At 41.2% G+C, this 19,317-nt stretch overlaps 1 long non-coding RNA gene across 1 annotated transcript in view; it reads right to left on the reverse strand.

Annotated features, from left to right (window-relative positions):
* The window catches only part of LOC118857264, a 59,130-nt gene that overhangs the window by 39,723 nt on the left and 90 nt on the right, over window positions 1-19,317 (reverse strand). The window contains exon 2 of the long non-coding RNA XR_005010911.1: window positions 19,118-19,204. This is a non-coding gene — a long non-coding RNA (uncharacterized LOC118857264). The remainder of the gene's footprint in view (window positions 1-19,117; window positions 19,205-19,317) is intronic.

Consider the following 19,317-nt stretch of genomic DNA (forward strand, 5'->3'; position numbering starts at 1 on the left):
CATAACAATCATATACCACAACTTGGTCAGCCATTCCCCATTTGATGGGTATCCCCCCAATTTCCAATTCTTTGCCGCCACAAAATGAACTGCTATAAATATTTTAGAACATATAAATTCCTTTTCTTTTTCCTTAATCACCTTAGGAAACAGACCTAATAGTGGTATTGCAGGGTCAATTTTATGACTCTTTGGGCATAATTCAAGATTGTTCTCCAAAATTGTTGTACTAGTTCATAACTACACCAACAGTGCATTAGTCTCCCAATTTTTCCATATCCCCTCCAACATTTGTCCCTTTGATATCTCAAAGTTGTTTTAATGTCTATTTCTCTAATCAATAGTGATTTAGAGTATTTTTATATGACTACATATAGGTTTGATTTCTTCATTGAAAAAATGCCTGTTCATATCCTTTGACCATTAATCAATTGGGGAATGACTTATATTCTTATATGTTTGACAAAGTTCTTTATATATTTAACGTATGAGACTTTTGTCTGAGAAACTATCTATAAAAATTTTCTCCCAATTTTTGTAAAGGTACCATGTACCACTGAGAAAAAGATATATTCCTTTCTATTCCTATTCAATTCTCTCCAAATTTCTATCATCTCTAGCTAAGACTCTTTTCACCTCTTTAACTTCTTTCTTATTTATTTTTTGGCTACATTCATCTAATTCATTTTCTTTGGTACCTTTTATCATAATGTAGTTTCCCTTTTAAATATCTTTTAATTAAGTCTACAGGATCTTCCACATCATAGATGTTAGGGGCAATGGTACCCCCACAATGTGAAAAATCCACATAAAAATTTTCGGCCCTACTTTCATACCAGAGAAGAAGTTTGAATTATTATTTAGTCTTTAATGTTTAGCTTATATTTCTCCTAGATCTTATATGTCAAATTTTCCATTGAGCTCTGGTCTTTTTGTCACAAATACCTCAAAGTCTTTCAATTCATCAAATATCCTTTTTTTCCATTCAAGATTATACTCAGCTTTGCTGAATAAGTTATTCTTGGTTGTACACCCAGCTCCTTTGCTCTTTGAAATACAATGTTCCAAGCCCTTTGGTTCTTTAAGGTAGAAGCTGCTAGGTCTTGTGTTATCCTGACCGTAGCTCCCCAGTATTTAGATTGTTTTCTTTTTTCCTGTTGCTCATAGTATTATCTCTTTAACCTATTTGCTTCAAAACTTGACTATGATGTTCCTGTGAATTTTCATCTTGGGATTTCTTTCAGCTGGTAATGGATGGGTCTTTTCTATTTCTATTTTATCTTCTCATTCTAGAACTTCAGAGCTATTTTCCTTCATGATTTCTTGGACTATCATATCTACAATCTTTAAAAAAATTATAACTTTCAGGTAGTCCAGCGTTTCCTATATTACCTCTCTTTGATCTGTTCTCTAGATCAGTTGTTTTTCTAATGAGATGTTTCACATTTTCTTCTATTCTTCCAGTCTTTTGGCTTTATTATTTCTTGGTATCTTATAATGTCATTAGCTTCCTTCTCCTTTCCAAATTCTAGGTTTTAAAGAGTTATTTTCTTCCCTAAGTTTCTGGGTTTCTTTTTTTCCAGTTAGCCAACTTTCCTTTTATAATTTTCTTTATTTTCTTGGATTGCTCTTATTTTTTTCCTCCTGATTGCTCCTCAAATCTCTTATGTGATTTTTAGGGTCCTGTTTAAGCTCTCCCAAGGACTCTTTTTGAGCTTGTGACCATTTGATGTTTTTCTTGAAGGAGGAATGGCTTTTTACACTTCACCATCTTCTTTGGAGTATGAACCCAGATCTTCTCTATCTCCATAGTAGCTGTCTATGGTCGGGTTCTTTCTCCTTTGCTTATTCATTATTTTTTTTACTGACTTGTTATTATAGTCAGGTTCTATTCCTGAGGTGTAGGGGGTGATGCCTCAGGCTTCAAGTTTTTTCTACTGTTGTTTTCTAAGCAGTATCTGGGGGCCTGACATTAGGCACCCCTCTCACCCCTGAGCCATGGCTAGGGCCCCCAGCTACACTGTAACTGCAAATGTTCTTGTTCCCTGTGGGCCCTTTCTCAGCTACAAACTTTCAGCTCACCCCTCTGCCCTGGAATCAAAACCAGGGACTCCACAGCCAGCAGAATCCCCACCCCTCTGCTATCACACTCACCAGACATGTGCTTGCTCCTCTCTGCCCACAGCCACAGCCCAGGACCACATCTGGTCAGCACAGCTGGGCCTGGCATGCTGTGACAGTGCAGGGTTCTTCAATCTTCCCCTGGTCAGCTGTCCTACCCCCAAACTGTCCATGAGGTGAAAGTTCTTGAGGCTGAGGCTGCCTACCCAGCTGCCCCCAGGGCTTGTTGTTTGCTGATTCAGCAGAATCTGCCTGGAGGTGGTTGCACCGCAATCAGGCCAAGTACAGGGGTGTCTGGGTCTTTCCCAAGGTCCTCCCAAGTTGTCTCAGGACAATTGTTTTACCCCACTTTTAATTATTTCTGCTGCTCAAAGTTCACTTGGAGGTGAAGTTCTATCTTGTTTGTGAAAGAAATTTGGAGAACCTGGTATTTCTGGTCTTATCGTGCCATCTTCCCTTTATTTTTCTTGATTTGGGGTGGGTGGTGGGGAGAACATGGTTAATATATGAGTGTTTTGCATGACTATGCATAATGAATGGGTACCATATTTCTCTACTTCTCCATGGTTGGAAAAGGGGAGAAGGAGGGAAAGAATGTGGAACTAAAAATAAAATTTTAATGAAAAGAATGACATTTTAACTAATCAAAGCTGAGGATGCATTAGTTCTGGGACAATTCTCTCAGGTGGCTAATTCCATCCCTGAAATTTAAAATCAGTCTTTATTCCATTAATAGAATCTATTCTTTTCAGAATCAGAAACATAATCCTCTTGCTAACGTTCATCTCTTAGGTCTGGGACTGACTTGATCATTAGATCCATCTCTCATTCTATATTTTATGACATCCTATAGTAAGCTGTACCCAGTTTTAGATGGGACTAATATGTGAACAAAACCCCCAGGCTAAATGCGTTAACATTCTTTTTTCACCCAGTAGTAAAGATGATTGTGCTGAAACATCCTAAATCTCAATATTCACTTTACTAATTATTATTCTGATGGGGGGTGTAGCATAAGATTTCATTGATGTGTGGAACTCCCATCTAAAGAAACTCGCTCTATCAAGAGAATCTCTATTCCTGACTCCCCAGACTTCTTTTTCTGTCATGTCCTGCAGCTTTCTCACCTTGGGAGATTCCCCCTTCCCCTGTAGCCCTTTCCTTTGATTGGTTCAATCTCCTTCCCCTTCATCCACCGAATATAAGCCACTCAAGGGCAGGGACTGTCTTTCTTTTTGCTTCTATTTGGATTCTCAGTGTTTAGCACCACAGCTTGGCACCTAGTAATAAATTTACTAGTACCTCATAATAAACAAAATTTAACAGATTGAGGTTTCTACCCTACTTTCTTGGGTATGTCTCCCCTCTTGGTTTTGACTCCTTTGATAATGGTGTCTGGTGAGAAACAGTGATGTAACAGGAGAGGTTTTGGTCACTTCCTCCAAGGACTACATGTGATTCATTGACTCTCAGCACAAACGGCAAAAATTCTATAACATTATGGCCTTAGGGAGTTGACTAAATCTTTGACACAAAAAGTGAAGCAATCCCTTCTGTATCTCCCATCACTATGTCTTTGCATCAGCCATACCTCATGACTGATATTCACTCCCTCTTTACCTCCTCACCTCATGGAGGTAGGAATTACCTACCTTCAAGGCCTTCTCTTCCTTCAAGACTCAGCTCAAGCACCACCTGCTATATGAGATCATTCCTGGTCCCCTCAACTGCTAGGGCCCTCCCTCTCATGCTCCTTTGTGTTTAATTATTTTATATTTCTTTGTGCTTGTTCTCTTTATGTTTATTCTATGTGATGTCTTCCCAATTAGAGTATAAGCTCTTAGAAAGTAGGGGTCATTTCACTCTTTTTCTTTGCATCCCTAGCTCATAGCACTGTGCCTGGCACACAACAGGAGATTAATAAATACTCATGATTGTCAAGTCTAACACTATGTGGGCCTTGAACCCGAGGTCCCCTGATTCTGAGAGTATCTCCATTTTCGTTTGTCGTAGTTGTTCTTATCCAGTCATTTTCACTCATGTCTGACTCTTTGTGACCCAATTTGGGGTTTTCTTGGCACAGATACTGGAGTGGTTTGCCATTTCCTTCTCCAGTTCATATTACACATGAGGAAACTAAGGCAAACAGGGTCAGGTGACTTAGCCAGGCTCACACAGCTAGTAAACATCTGAGGCCAGATTTGAACTCAGGAAGATGGGTCTTCCTGACTCTAGGCCGGGCACTCTATGTATTATGGTGCCACCTAGCTGCCCAATCCACTACTTATTATAATAATAACTTTATTATTCCCTAAGGATGGCCTTAAGAAAAATGGTGAAATCAAGTTTATATTTTGATCTCTTTTAATACTGCACTCCTGCGGGGTATTTAATGACAAATGGTTTGCTTCAGATGTTCTCATAGGAGCTTCCCATCTAGTATCTTATAGGAGCCCCACCAAGCCCAATAAAGTAAATCTCAAAACCTCTGAGTCCCCTGTTAAAATAGGCCCAGCCGTAACAACCTAGGTGGGGAATTTGAATATATTGTAGCCACCAATTCCCCAGGAGTCAGCAGGAATCAGGATGAGTCCCTGAGGTCTGGGCTCTTTAATCCCCTCCCTCAGTGCATGATTCTGCTCAACCCAGATAAGAATCCTATGAAAAATTCATCCAACTTTTCCTGGTTGGGTGTCTTAGTTCATCTGGGGCCTCTGCAGACTTGACATGTTTCCATCCCCCTTGACCACCCTTATTTATTAGAAGTATGTCCCCTCAATAAAGAGGGCTTGACAGACATCGTCAGCTCAGTGCCCTTCATGTTACAGATGAGGAAGTAACTGTCTCATTTTGTGCTCTAAGTTTCCTTGTATTGAAGAATGCTTGGTAACCCAATGTTACTGAATGTGTGACTAGACAATCCCTCAAGGAAACCATGGTGTAATGCCTAGAAAGCTGGCCTCAGGGTGAGGATGACCTGGGTTCAAGCAGAGACTAGTTGTTTTTTGCCTTTCTTTGAATCTCTGGTGCTTTGCCCAGCATTAAGCTCAAATATATGGTGGGCATGTAAATGCTTGCTAATTGGCTGATTCTGTGCGTGTGTGTATTTATGGGTGTATTTGTTGTTACTCCACACTTGTGAAAATTCTCAGTATGTAAATATCCTCTCCAACATAAGTAGAGGCAGCTCCTCTGCAACATGTCTTAGGGGAATGGTATTAAATGGTCATGGCAGCCAGTAGGTCTGTGTCAGAGATGGTGCTTAATCACAGGTTTGGGAGGTTCTGAGGTCAGCCATGACACCAGTCAAAATATAAACATGTTTTTGGAAATGCCTAGACACCAGATTCCTAACGATTATTTGGAGTGTAAATCTTCTTTTAACTCTGATCCTCAGGGCATATTTTAAGCAGTTTTCCCAAACTAATTTGCAGGGATTCATTTTTGCTCAAGCATGAATTTTCTCTTGCTCCATCTCTATTGTAATCAAAGCCATGTGCAAAACAGCTGGCCAAGATGAGGGATGCAAGCAAGCATCCCTTCATGTGTGCAGGTGGCTCCAGCTGTTCCCAGCATCTTAAAGTGGGGTGCCTTAAGGGAAAATCCCCAGCGTGGAGACATTGGCCAAACCTAAAGACTACAAATGAAAGGGAAATAATGGACATTTATCCATGAAGGATCTTGGAATGAACGGGATGGTGAAATTGGAACAGCCAAAAGCCACAAAAGAATAAGCATATTAGAAACTAGAAGAAATGTAGGACAGAGACCTTAGAACTCGGAATGTTGAGCTGGAAGGTCCTTAAGCAGTGGAAGCGTCCTTAGAATACAGAATGTTAGGACATACAACAAAATGGTAGAGCAAGAAGGGACCTTAGAATATAGTAAAGACTGTAACAGCTGGAAAGGCTGTGGGAATTTAGCATGTTAAATCTGAAAGAGACCTTAGCTGTCCTCAGCTCCCTGTCCCTCATTTTACAAGCCAAAAAAAGGAGGAGTGACTTGACTACCTTCACCCTACTTCTCTGGAGGAGGAAAGACTTGGAGAAGCCACAATAGCTGATTTCAAACACCAGGACTAAAGGGCTGTCATGTGGAAAAGCAATTAGACCTGTTCAGCTCCCAAGGAAGCAGTGAACTGCAGAGATGGAAATGGTTAAATAATGGAAGGGAATAGCAATTACAGCTGTCCTAAAATGGAACTGGCCACCTTAAGAGGTGGATCATCTCTTCCCAGTGGGGATCTTCAAATAAAGCTTAGATGACCACTCAGTGGGAGCATCGGCAATGGGGTCCTCATTCAGCTATGGATTAGGCTGGACAGCCCAAACAGAGCTTAGATGACCACTCCTTGGGAGCGTTGGCAATGGCATTCTCATTCAGATATGGATGGGACTAGACAGCCCAAACAGGGCTTAGATGACCACTCATTGGGAGCATCGGCAATGGGGTCCTCATTCAGCTATGGATTAGGCTGGACAGCCCAAACAGAGCTTGGATGACCACTCCTTGGGAGCGTTGGCAATGGGGTCCTCATTCAGTTATGGATTGGACTGGACAGCCCAAACAGGGCTTAGATGACCACTCATTGGGAGCATCGGCAATGGGGTCCTCATTCAGCTATGGATTGGACTGGACAGCCCCTAAGGTTTCTGTCAGTTCTGAGACACTAGGCTTTGGCAATCTCAAAGGCAGGGGCTTTGGTTTCTCTAATGCTCAGTGCCATGGTGGTAGTTCCAATCTTGGGAGAAACCATTATGTCTGTCCTCAGGTGGCATTTTTTGGGTCCTTACTTTCCTTTTAGGAACTAATCAATGGGTTTCATGGTCACCTGACCCATTGCAGAGAACCCTGATATCTCTGGGTTTCTTTCCAATGGTAGCAAGTCCCTTGTAAATGTGGCTTCAGCCAAAGGTAATTCTGGTGTAAGGAAGGAAATCCAGCTGTGATTGCTCCTTCAGGAAGTGCCTGTTTTCACTTCCTCTTTCCTGGCCATGCCTGAAGCATTCACAATGCTGAATAAACAGGATCTTACTGCTTTATGACCCCCCCAAACTGGAAGGGATTTTTAAAAGAAAAGAGATGGTTTTGAGAGAGAGACCTAAGAGAAGGATTCTGTTGTGCCTCTGTCCAAAATGAATGAATGAACAAAAAAGCATTTATTAGTTGTATACTCAACACTAGGTGCTATGCTAATGCTCAGGATATGAAGACAAAAAGCAAGATAGAGCTTCACAAGGGGCTTACATTATAATAGAGAAAGACAGCATGTAGAGATCAGTGGTGGTTAACGAGGGACATTGCAGCCAGGGAAGTTTTCACCATGCCAGGATCTGGCCACTCCCCATTGACTCTAGGCCTTTGAGAGAAGGAATCTCTGCTCACAATTTCAATGCAACCACAATGGGCAGAGCCTCAGGGTCAAGATCAAGGTTATGGTTAGTTTAGAAAAGTTCTTTTTTGTGACCTTCTGTCTTCCTCCCTAGCCATATTCATCTCTCAGGGTCCAATAGCTTCAGCTTCACTACCATCTTCTCTCAAGAGTCAGTGTGGCCTAGGGGATCAAGTGCTGGATTCGGTGTCAGGAGGACCTGAGTGTGTATCTTATTTCAGACACTTACTAGCTGTGTGGCCCTGGGTAAGTCATCTAACTTTTCCCAGCTTCTGTTTCCTCCCCTCTAAAACTGAGATGGGGCAGAACCAAGATGGCGGCTAGAAAGCAGGGACTTGTGTGAGATACTCCCCAGGTTCCTCCAAAAACCTATAAAAAAATGACTCTGAACAAATTCTAGAGCTGCAGAACCCATGGAATAGCAGAGGGAAGCAGGGCTCCACCCCAAGACAGCCTGAATGGTCACTGGGTAAGGTCTATCACACAGAGCTGGGAGCAGAGTGGAGCAGAGCCCAGTGTGGGCTGCTCCTGGACCAACCAGACTGGGAGCCAGGCAGAATAGGCCCTAGCACCCTGAATCATTGAGCTGTGGCAGTTACCAGATTTCTCAACCCACAAACACCAATGACAACAGAGAAGGTTAGTGGGAAAAGCTGCCAGAACAGAGTGAAAGGAGTTCCTAGTTCAGCCACTGCCCTAGGGCAGCGGAGGTGGTGCAGCTTTGAGGACAGAACTACAGCTGCAGTTGCTTCCAGCCCCAGGCCCACCTGGTAGGAGGAATTAAGTGGCAGATCAGAGCGGGAGTGCAGAGCCTGCTTAAGATCTGAGTCATGGTCCAGGTTCTTGGGGGAGGAGGAGCACTGGTGTGGCAGAGCTTGCTGTGTAGAAATAGCTCTGAAAACAACAGCGCAACTCCTCAAGCTTGGGACAAAGTACTCTCTACTCTACAAGCAGTCATACCCTGACGAAAAACTCAAGGGTCAAGCAGTTGATTGGGAACATGGCCAGGCAGTGAAAATGGACTCGGATTCTGACTCAGACTTTGGAATCTTTCTTTGGTGACAAAGAAGACCAAAACATACAGCCAGAAGAAGTCAACAAAGTTGAAGAGCCTACATCGAAAGCCTCCAAGAAAAACATGAACTGGTCTCAGGCCATGGAAGAGCTCAAAAAGGATTTGGAAAAGCAAGTTAGAGGAGTAGAGGAAAAATTGGGACGAGAAATGAGAATGATGCGAGAAAATCATGAAAAACAAGTCAATGACTTGCTAAAGGAGACCCAAAAAAGTACTGAAGAAAATAACACTTTAAAAAATAGACTAACCCAAATGGCAAAAGAGCTCCAAAAAGCCAATGAGGAGAATGCCTTGAAAGGCAGAATTAGCCAAATGGAAAAGGAGGTCCAAAAGACCACTGAAGAAAATACTACCTTAAAAATTAGACTGAAGCAAGTGGAAGCTAGTGACTTTATGAGAAATCAAGACATTATAAAACAGAACCAAAGGAATGAAAAAATGGAAGACAATGTGAGATATCTCATTGGAAAAACCACTGACCTGGAAAATAGATCCAGGAGAGATAATTTAAAAATTATTGGACTACCTGAAAGCCATGATCAAAAAAATCTACCAATTGCCTCCTGAAAAGGATCCCAAAAAGGAAACTCCTAGGAATATTGTTGCCAAATTCCAGAGCTCCCAGATCAGGGAGAAAATATTGCAAGGAGCCAGAAAGAAACAATTTGAGTATTGTGGAAACACAATCAGAACAACACAAGATCTAGTGGCTCCTACATTAAGGGACCAAAGGGCTTGGAATATGATATTTCAGAGGTCGATGGAGCTAGGATTAAAACCAAGAATCATGTACCCAGCAAAACTGAGTATCATGCTCCAAGGCAAAATATGGATTTTCAATAAAATAGAGGACTTTCAAGCTTTCTCACGGAAAAGACCAGAGCTGAATAGAAAATTTGACTTTCAAAGATGAGAATCAAGAGAAGTATGGAAAGGTAATCAAGAAAGAGAAATCATAAGGGACTTACTAAAGTTGAACTATTTTGTTTACATTCCTGCATGGAAAGATGATGTGTATAATTCATGAGACCTCAGTAGTAGGGTAGCTGAAGGGAATATACACACATACATACATACATACATATAGATAGATAGATGGATATAGATATAGATATATAGGTATAGGCAGAGGGCACAGGATGAGTTGAACAAGAAGGGATGATATCTAAAAAAAATAAAATCAAATTAAGGGATGACAGAGAAATATATTGAGAGAGGTAGAAAGGGAGAGATAGAATGGGGTAAATTATCTCACATAAAAGTGGCAAGAAAAAGCAGTTCTGTTGGGAGGGAAGAGGGGGAAGGTGAGGGGGAATGAGTGAATCTTGCTCTCATCAGATTTGACCTGAGGAGGAAATAACATACATACTCAATTGGATATCTTACCCCACAGGAAAGAAGGAGGAAGGAGATGAAAAAGGGGGGACAATAGAAGGGAGGGCAGATTGGGGAAGAGGTAATCAAAAGCAAACACTTTTGAAAAGGGACAGGGTCAAGGGAGAAAACTGGATAAAGAGGGATAGGATAGGAAGGAGCAAAATATAGTTAGTCTTTCACAACATGAATATTGTGAAAGCGTTTTGCATAATGATGCACATGTGGCCTATGTTGAATTGCTTGCCTTCTTAGGGAGAGTGGGTGGGGAGGGAAGAGGGGAGAGAATTGGGAACTCAAAGTTTTAAAAGCAGATGTTCAAAAAAATATTTTTGCATGCAACTAGGAAATAAAATATACAGGCAATGGGGCATAAACATCTATCTTGCCCTATAAGAAAGTAAGGGAAAAGGGGATGGGGGGAGTGGGGCGTCAGAAGGGAGGGTTGACTGGGGAATGGGGCAATCAGAATATATGCCATCTTGGAGGGGAGGGTAGAAATGGGGAGAAAATTTGTAATTCACACTCTTGTGAAAATTAATGCTAAAAATTAAATACACTAAATAAATAAATAATGATTTATTGTCTACAAAAAAAACTGAGATAATAATAACACTTACCTCACATAATTATTTTGAGGATCAAATTATTTCATATATGTAAAGAGATCTATAAACCTTTAAGCACCATATAAATGTTAGCTATCATTATTATTATTACTAAAATATACTTTAGTCACATTGGGAAGTTGCAACTCAAACACAAAGACACAAGTCATTTCTCTGCAGCACAACATTCAGCTCATTTGGGTCATTCACATAAAGGGTTTAATTTAAACAATTTCTGATTACAAATTACATACTTCCACAATTCTGCTCTGAGATAAGGCTGAGTAAGAAAAGTGCCTCCTCCATTATGGGGAAATGCAATCATGTTGCAACCTGCATTTGGATTCTAAAGCATTTCACAAGCTCACACTTGAGGGCCTCACATGGCCTTGAGACCACAGGTTCCCCACCCCTGCTTTATGGACATACACATATCCTACATGAACAGCACATACATTCCATGTGAGAGTGAAACAGTAAAGCAATAATAACAATAAAGATGATAATTGTCAAAATGCCTATGTGGTTCTGTATCGGAAATATATACGAGGCTCTCCACATAGAAGGTAAAAGAAGGAAACCATTTATTCAGACACCAGAGAACCATATCCCATAACCAAATGCTCAGCTCCCACATCCAGTAAGTCTACTTCATAACAGCAAGGAACCCAAAACGTTCAATACAGAAAACCACAACATGGAGCCTCAACATCCCAAAACCTCTCTGACCCCCTGCTGGGGTCCTCCCCAAAACAAACTCACAGTACAGCTAAGTCAGTCTGTGCATTTGTAACTAAGGTGAGGCCAATAGAGGGAGGTCTGATTATATCTTCACTCCCAAGTAGGCTGCAAATTCCTAGCTACTAGGTGCTAAGCCCATGTGGGCATGAAGCCCCCAGGGTCCTAAGGGGAGTTGCTAAGACCAGAGCCAATAGTAAGAGCTTAAGTTCTGGTTGCTCAGATGATGTTTGATGACAGCTAAAGAATGCATAAAAAGAGAGAACAGAGCTATTTGCTTAGGGCTCTCACTCTTGAAGATATGTTGATGTGGAAACTCTGGACAGCTGTAGTTAAGAGCCCTCCAGCTTGTAAACCCAGATGTTGGGATTTTGTTAAACTCTGGTAACTATGCATTGAGATTTGAATCAGACAAAGTCTGTGGATGTTTGCAATTTGTCTGTATTTGCTCTGAAGCTCAGGGTGCTGGCTTTTCCCCCTGAGCTGAGTGAATGATATTTGTATGTTGGATTAAAGTAAGATTGTTAACCCCTTAATGTTGCTTTCCTTAGTAAAGCAGATCAAAGGAACCTGGGCTTGCAGCATTCTGTGTGCTGGTTGTTGTTGGTTTTACACAGCCACAGTAGCTGCTAGCCAAATTGTTGAAACAGCCTGTTCAGTTCTAACAATCATGAGGGCAACCGTTGGCAGCCACCAGCAGCCATGCCTTATTCTCTCTCTCTCTCTCTCTCTCTCTCTCTCTCAGCATTTTCTGTGACATAACTTCCTTTTCCTGTCAAGAAGCTCCTCCTACCATGTAACTTAGGCTTCCTGTGACTTAACCAGGTCACATGGCCTATTCATGGGTGGGAAAGATCTTCAAATCAAAATCACTAATACAAGGAGTTCAGCCCAGATGAAGAATAATATGTCTCCTCTGCAAAGTTCCCATACCAACTTGACCTCTTACATAAGCACACTGTATTGCATCATCGTTCTCTCCACCATTTAGGAGAGTCTTATGTGAAATGCTTTGGAATCCAAACCCAGGTTGTAACATGATTGCATTTCCCCATAATAGAGGAGGCACTTTTCTTACTCTGCCTTATCTCAGAGCAGAATTGTGGATATATGTAATTTGCAATCAGAAATTGTTTAAATTAAACCCTTCCTGTGAATGACCCAAATGAGCTAAATGTCATGCTGCAGAAAAATGACTTGTCTCAAGTGCATACTTGAGGACCTAGAAGGCCGCATGTGGCCTCAAGGCCACAGGTTCCACACCCATGGTCCATAAGGGTTGTCCAAATACAGCTCACAGGAAGAATCAATAGCTCTGGGATCCTGAGCACTCCTCTCCAAGGGAGCCTAGAGGAAAGCAGGAGGAACAGGCCATGAGACTGGTTGCTCTGTTTTCCTTAGAAAGGGGATACCAGACTATAATTATATACATCTTCCTTTTTAAATATTCCCAGTCCAGGAGCATGATTTTTAAGTTTGAACTTCTTTTGCTGTCCACTATCTTGTAAAGGGGGAGGGTCACCTAAGGCTTCACCCTGAGCCTGATTCCTTCCCACCAAATGCTAGTTACACAAGAGACCATCCAAAACAGTGAATAGTGAAGAAGCTAGCAGCTAGCAAATAGCAGAGAAGTTCTACACATTAGAATATAGCAGTAAACAGCCAAGAATCAATGAGTTCTTTAGATAGGAGCAAAACGAGATGTTGCTTAACCAAGAGAAAGATTCTAATCCCATCAAAGAATACTTATAGTCTCTAGGGAGGCAGACTAGAAAACAAGGCCACGTTGAAGTGCCGGTTTTCCCATGTATGACTGCCTTCTGCAGTCTATCTTTTCTCTATTCACATGTCTGGAGTCAGTCCCAGGAACCACATGTGCCTCTGTCTCTCAAAGCAGGAATGAAGAGTCTCTCTCCTCTCCAAAGTTCTCAGACCAGCTTCACTTTTTACATCCATTCCCCCTTCAGCCAGCATTTTTTCCACCCATTAGAAGAGTTTTGTATAAAATGTTCCAAGCTTGAAACTGAGGCCACTTAAGAGATAAGTATGTGTTTATCACATAGGCGGTAAAAAAGCTGGTATTTGAGGAGATTTATGCACTCCATGATCTCTACTCTTACAAATGTGAACATTCATAGCATTGGAAAAGACAGGGAGGCAAGGAGGAATGGAAAAGACAGGGTGATACTTCCTAGTCACCACTCATCTACTCTTTAACCCCTCCACCTCCGCCAGAAATTTGGAGTCTACCAGCGTAAGTGGTCCAGCTCTGAGAGACGAGTGTTTGCTCTCTTACCTGGGCCCAAGCCTCCCTACCCAGCTTCCCAGTCATCTCCTCACCATGACCCTACAACAATACCTTTCTCCCCTACTTCTTTCACCTCACTTTCCAGCTCCTCTTTATATGCATTAGAACATAAGCTCCTTAAGAGCAGGAACTGTGTTGCTTGTTTGCATTCATATCCCCAGCACTTAATACAGTTTTTGGAACATCCTGAGCATTTAATAAATGCTTTGTTTACTTATTTCTCAAATCTGGGTCCAAATTCTGTACAATCTCACTTTTTAATATAACAACCCATACAGAGAAACTTCACCATGAAACTCAGTATATAAAGTAACCACATCAAGACCTAGTTTTGTCATAATCTGCACAAAAATCCTAAAATTCAGAGTCAAAAGGAGTAAAATTCCTGGTTTCCTGTAGAGTCAAGAATTTAGCTTTTTCAGATAATCTCAAGAACAAGAGGCCTTTCTTTCCTTTCTTTCTTTCTCTTTTTCTTGTCTTTTCTCTTGATTGGCCAGATAAACAAGGAAGAAGGAAAAGAAAAATTAACTGATTGAATACTACATATTTGGGTCATTGCTTTCCTGACTCCAATTTTATCTGGGGCTCTGTCCCCATTTCATTTAGCAAGTTCCCTGCTCGAGGTCTTCTTCTCCAACACCCTCCATGTCGTTGACAAAATCATTTTCCTAAAGTGCAAGTCTGACTATGTCGTCCTGCTGCTTAATGAACTCTGGGGGCTCCCAGTTACCATACCCTGGATTAAATATAAACTCTATTTGGCATTTAAGTCCCTTCACAACTGAATTTGCTAGCCCCATTATACTTGCCACACTTGCTTCGCTCATTATACGTGACTCCCCTTCCTGCCCTCCACAGTCCAGTAGAATTGGCCTTCCTCTTCCTCCTCACACATGACTGCCATCTCTGGGCCTTGTCCAGGCTATCCCCCAAGCCTAGAATGTTCTCCCTCCTCACCTGTTCCTCTTAGAATCACTGGTTTCCTTTAAAACTGCTCAATTACTACCTTCTACTTGAAGCCTTTTCTGAGTTCCCCCCAAGCTACTAGTACCACCTCCACAATGTACCTGGTATTCATTTTGTATGTAGTTATGCATATGTCGTTCTCCTCAGAGACTATTTTATGGAGAACTCACAGTAAAAGTGCTCTCATAGAGTTCAGAAGAAGTGATATACAAGGATACTCTCGAAGTCTTTTCTGAAGAACTTTGGAATCAATTTTGTGGCATGGGAGGCACCGGCAAAGGACCACCTAGCATGGTGTCTCTGCATCAAAGAAGGCGCTGTGCTCTGTGAGTGAAGAACAACTGTAGAGCTCAAGAGAAACTAGAGATGGGCCAGTTTGGAGACATCTTCACTCCAAATGTTCACATGGACTATTCATGCCCCATCTGTGGGAGAGCCTTCCAAGCTCACATTGGTTTCATCAGCCACAGTCAGACACACTGAACCTCAACTCCAACATAGTGATGTCATTTTGGTCCTCTTTGAGAACTACGACAACAACCATGTTGTCTCCCCAGATAAAATGTAAGTTCCCTGAGGGTGCCAGTACCAAGGACAGTGCTTATGGGTTAAATGACATTTACAAACAGGCAATAATAAGGCATTTGTGCCGAACACACGATCCCACATAAACAGACACAGCAATGCTTATCTAACTTTTCTGGGAGACATGCCAGGTCACGAAACTTGGATTTTCTTATGACTATAATCTTACTTTTTAACTTTTCACATTCTCAGCACTAAATGAAGAATTATTTTGGTGAGTCTGTCACTGAAACACTTAAGTTTGATCTTGAAGGGACTGTGGACTCTGTTTTCTTCTTCTTTATTCACAAGTTCTTTATCAAATGTTTCAAGTTGGCTACTTCCTGTCAGATAGTTTTGGGTCCTTCCCAGGCTCTGCAGGAGTGGCATGGTAGGAAAGGAGGCTTAGGAAGTGGGACGTCTGTTACTGACCCATCCGCAATGCCTCCACTGTCTTTTCTACTCCAAACATTGCCAGGGAAATATCCTAGCCCCCAGGCATTCAGCCCTGTGGGGCTACTGAGTTTCGTACCCTGGACACTGAAAGATCCAGCTAGGATCCCAAACAGAATGACTTCACCCTATATTCAGGACACAAATTAACGATGATGATGATGATAGCTAACATTTATATAGAGCTTACTATGTATCAGACACTGTGCTAAGCTATTTATAATTATTTCATTTTAATCCTCACAACTGTAGGAGATAGAAGCTGTTATTATCCCCATTTTAGAGAGGGGGAAACTGAGCCGGAGAGAAGTCAAGAGACTTGCTCTAGTCTGAGGCTAGATTTGGACTCATGTTTTCTTCCTGACTCCAGGCCCAGTGCTCTATCTACTGTGGTGGTGGTGGTGGTGGTAGTGATAGCTAGCATTTATATACAACTTTAAAATTTGAAAAGCATCCTATATTTGTTATCTCCTTTGTTCCTCACAGCAATCTTCTGAGGCAGGTATTGTTATTATCCCCATTTTACAGATGGGGAAACTGAGGATCAGAGAAGATAATGGGGTTATATGGATAAGAAGTATCTTAGATAAAATTTGAACTCAGGTCTTGCTGAATCCAAGTCCAGACCTGAAAATCTTTTCCTATAAAATCAACTCATACCTAGTGGCAAAATTGAATGAGATGTCTTATATTTAGCACATCCAGGGCACAAAATTTTATGGTCAGCAGGACCCTGCTTACTACCTTGGTCTTTTGGTTGTCTAGCTTAAAGAATATCAACAAATCAGTCAGTCAACAAGCATTTATTAAGCATCTACTAGTTACTAGGCACTGTGAAGGCATTGGAGATGTAAAGAGAAAATTAAATAATCCCTGCCCTCAAGAAGCTTTCATTCTCCAGTAAAAAAACACTATCTAGCTATCCATCTATCTATCTATATGTGTGTATGTGTATATGTATATATGTATATGTACATACAGAATAAATATGTCAAGGAGGTTTTAAAGAGTTTTCTTACAACCCCACATCAAGGTATGATGAAGTTCCTTAATCGGTTTATGTATTATGTACCCTTGACCTTTGGAGAAAGAAACAGGAAACATCTAATGATTGTCTGTTGTTGTTCGATCTTTGTTCTCGAAGAGGACCAATGACATTATGAGACAGAATCTGTCTCACACCTTGGGCCTACATTTTTAAAAAACAAGCCAACCAATAGTTTACAGTGGGAGGCTATTAAGGTTCAGAGCATCTGGAGGGAGATCTCTATAGAAAGGGGAAGAGAATATTTCTCTTAACTCTCCTCCCCCTCTCTCCACCCACTCATCAGCTGTGGGATCTAGCTGTGGACTTACTCAGAAGGAAATCCCCTATCCTGAAGTTGAAGAGTGATTTCAAGAGAGTTTGAGGTTCCATTGAGGGCGTAGACTCACACTCCAGATAGATACAGATACAGATGCAGAGAGACAGTCACCCAAGGAACAAAACAAATTCAAGGAACGTGATCCTTGGAAGCAGAGTAGAAAGCTATGGTAGGCTCTGAAGTTCTAGAGTTATGAGTTGTATTGACAACAATGTTTCCTGTATCTGTGCCTCCTTATGATTAGATTGTAAATTTGTGTCTAATCTTTCCATGAATGCTATTTTTATGTGTGGAAGAGTACACCTCAAGTTTCTGGGAGGAGGAATGCTTTCTAGCTACTGTTCTTATTCTTCTCTCTTAATAAATGTCTTTGCTAAGAGCTAATTGTATCTATTGGCCAACTGTTAATAAGAAGCATACTAATAGGGGCTCTTGAACTATATTAGTAGGATTATAATCCCACAGGGTTACATTTAGGTTCAGAATGTAGAATGTGACATACACATTTGGATATGGATGATGCAGGATTTGTTTTGCTTGACGATGCATATTTGTTGCAAAGTTTTCTTTTTTCTTTTAAATGGGAGGGATAGGGAAAAGAGAAAGTAAATACTTGTTAATTTAAAAAGGAATATTAGAAAAAGAAAAACATTGCAGTCAAGATGCATGCAGTTCTAATTTTTCTTTGGATCACATCAGACATGTCTTTTCTTTCTGTATATCCTTGAATATTTCAAATTTATCATTTTTAGGATGTCAGCCAGTCAATAAATATTTATTAAGCCCCTACTCTATGTCAGGCATTGCACTAAGGGCTTAAGATACAAATATGAAAAAAGAAAAACCAGCCCTTGCCTCTAGGAGCACACAATCTAATGGGGGAAAACAACACACCAAAGTAGGTGGGAAGTGGGAGGGGAGGCCAAGGAAAGTGCTAGATATAAGGACACAGCAGAAAAGTCAGAGAAGTAATATATTATCATTTAGCTAACTGTTCCTCAATTATTCAACATTGTAAGTCATTCCTCATTTTTTGCTAAGACAAATGGAACAGCTATGAACGTTTTTATATAGGAAGTTCCTTTTTCCTTTTTGTGATGTTTTGAGGGTGATTCCCTTCACAATGGAATTTCTAAAATGATTTATTAGTATTGCAAATCATTGCATAACTCATATTAGTAGGCATGCTTGGAAAATAAAATCAGGGCTTTCTTCCTTTCCCTCCTCAGACATCATATAGCACTTTTAAAATATTCTTCTCTTATGCCATTATCTCACATGATTTCATAGCCTTGAAGTTTAGGGTCATTCAAAGGGCAATAGAGAGGCATATGGGTCAGCTGTAATATATTACCAACTAAGTATTATGCAAGAGAAATGAGAAAAAGATCAGAATCACAGAACCACAGAATTTGAGAGTTGGAAAGGACCTGAGCTGCCATCTAGTCCAACTCATACCTGGAAAAGAATCTGTACAATACCATACCCCCACAAATTTCCATCCACCTTCTGCTTGAAGAATGACAAGGAAGAGGATGGCTCTCTGCAGGCAGTCTCTTCTACTCTGGGACAGCTCATTGTGGGTGCCATTTTCCCAACACTGAGTCTAAATCTGCCTCATTATAACTTTTACCCATAGTTTCTGAATAAGTCTAACTTCTACACAGTAGCCTTTCAAACACTTGTATGGCAACTCCTCCAGGATAACGATTCCCCACCTCATTTGCATAAGCAGGTTGGGTCTCCAGGGCAGCTGACTGTTGCTTTTCAGGTTTCTAGAGGTGACCCTGAGGGGTTGGTATCGCTTATGAGGTGTCATTTAGAGTGTTCCTCAGTGAGATCAACCAGTTGACAGTGAGCAGCTTTCACAAAGGGATGTTTGCCAAAAATTTCAATGGCAAACCATTCCAGCATCTTTTCCAAGAAAACCCCAAATGAGGTCATGGGGGGTTGGGCATGACTGAAACAACAACCAAAATTTACCAAGAATGCATAGCAAGAAGAGAAGTTACAAAAACGTACCCAAACCACAAACTTGCTCTCTCCTCTGCACACTCTTGGTCCCTGGGGAGAGTTGGCTTAATTAATAGCACAATGGTAGGTAGGTACACATACAAGGACCATGTGGGGCTCTTGACCCTAGAAATCCTTTACCTTCTTCCCTTTACCTTGACCCAGTGATGAGATGGAGTCACTCCCTTGTTCAACTGAGCTGGCTCCTTGTGGGACTCAGTGCTTTGGCTAATAGGAAAGAAGAAAGGATGGACATAAGCATTTATTAGGCACTTGCTGTGTGCTAGGCACTGTGTTAAACTGCTTTACACATATATCCCCCTATATTGTTAGACTGAATC

This window comes from Trichosurus vulpecula, chromosome 7 (genome assembly GCF_011100635.1).
Source record: "Trichosurus vulpecula isolate mTriVul1 chromosome 7, mTriVul1.pri, whole genome shotgun sequence".
NCBI lineage: Eukaryota > Metazoa > Chordata > Mammalia > Diprotodontia > Phalangeridae > Trichosurus > Trichosurus vulpecula.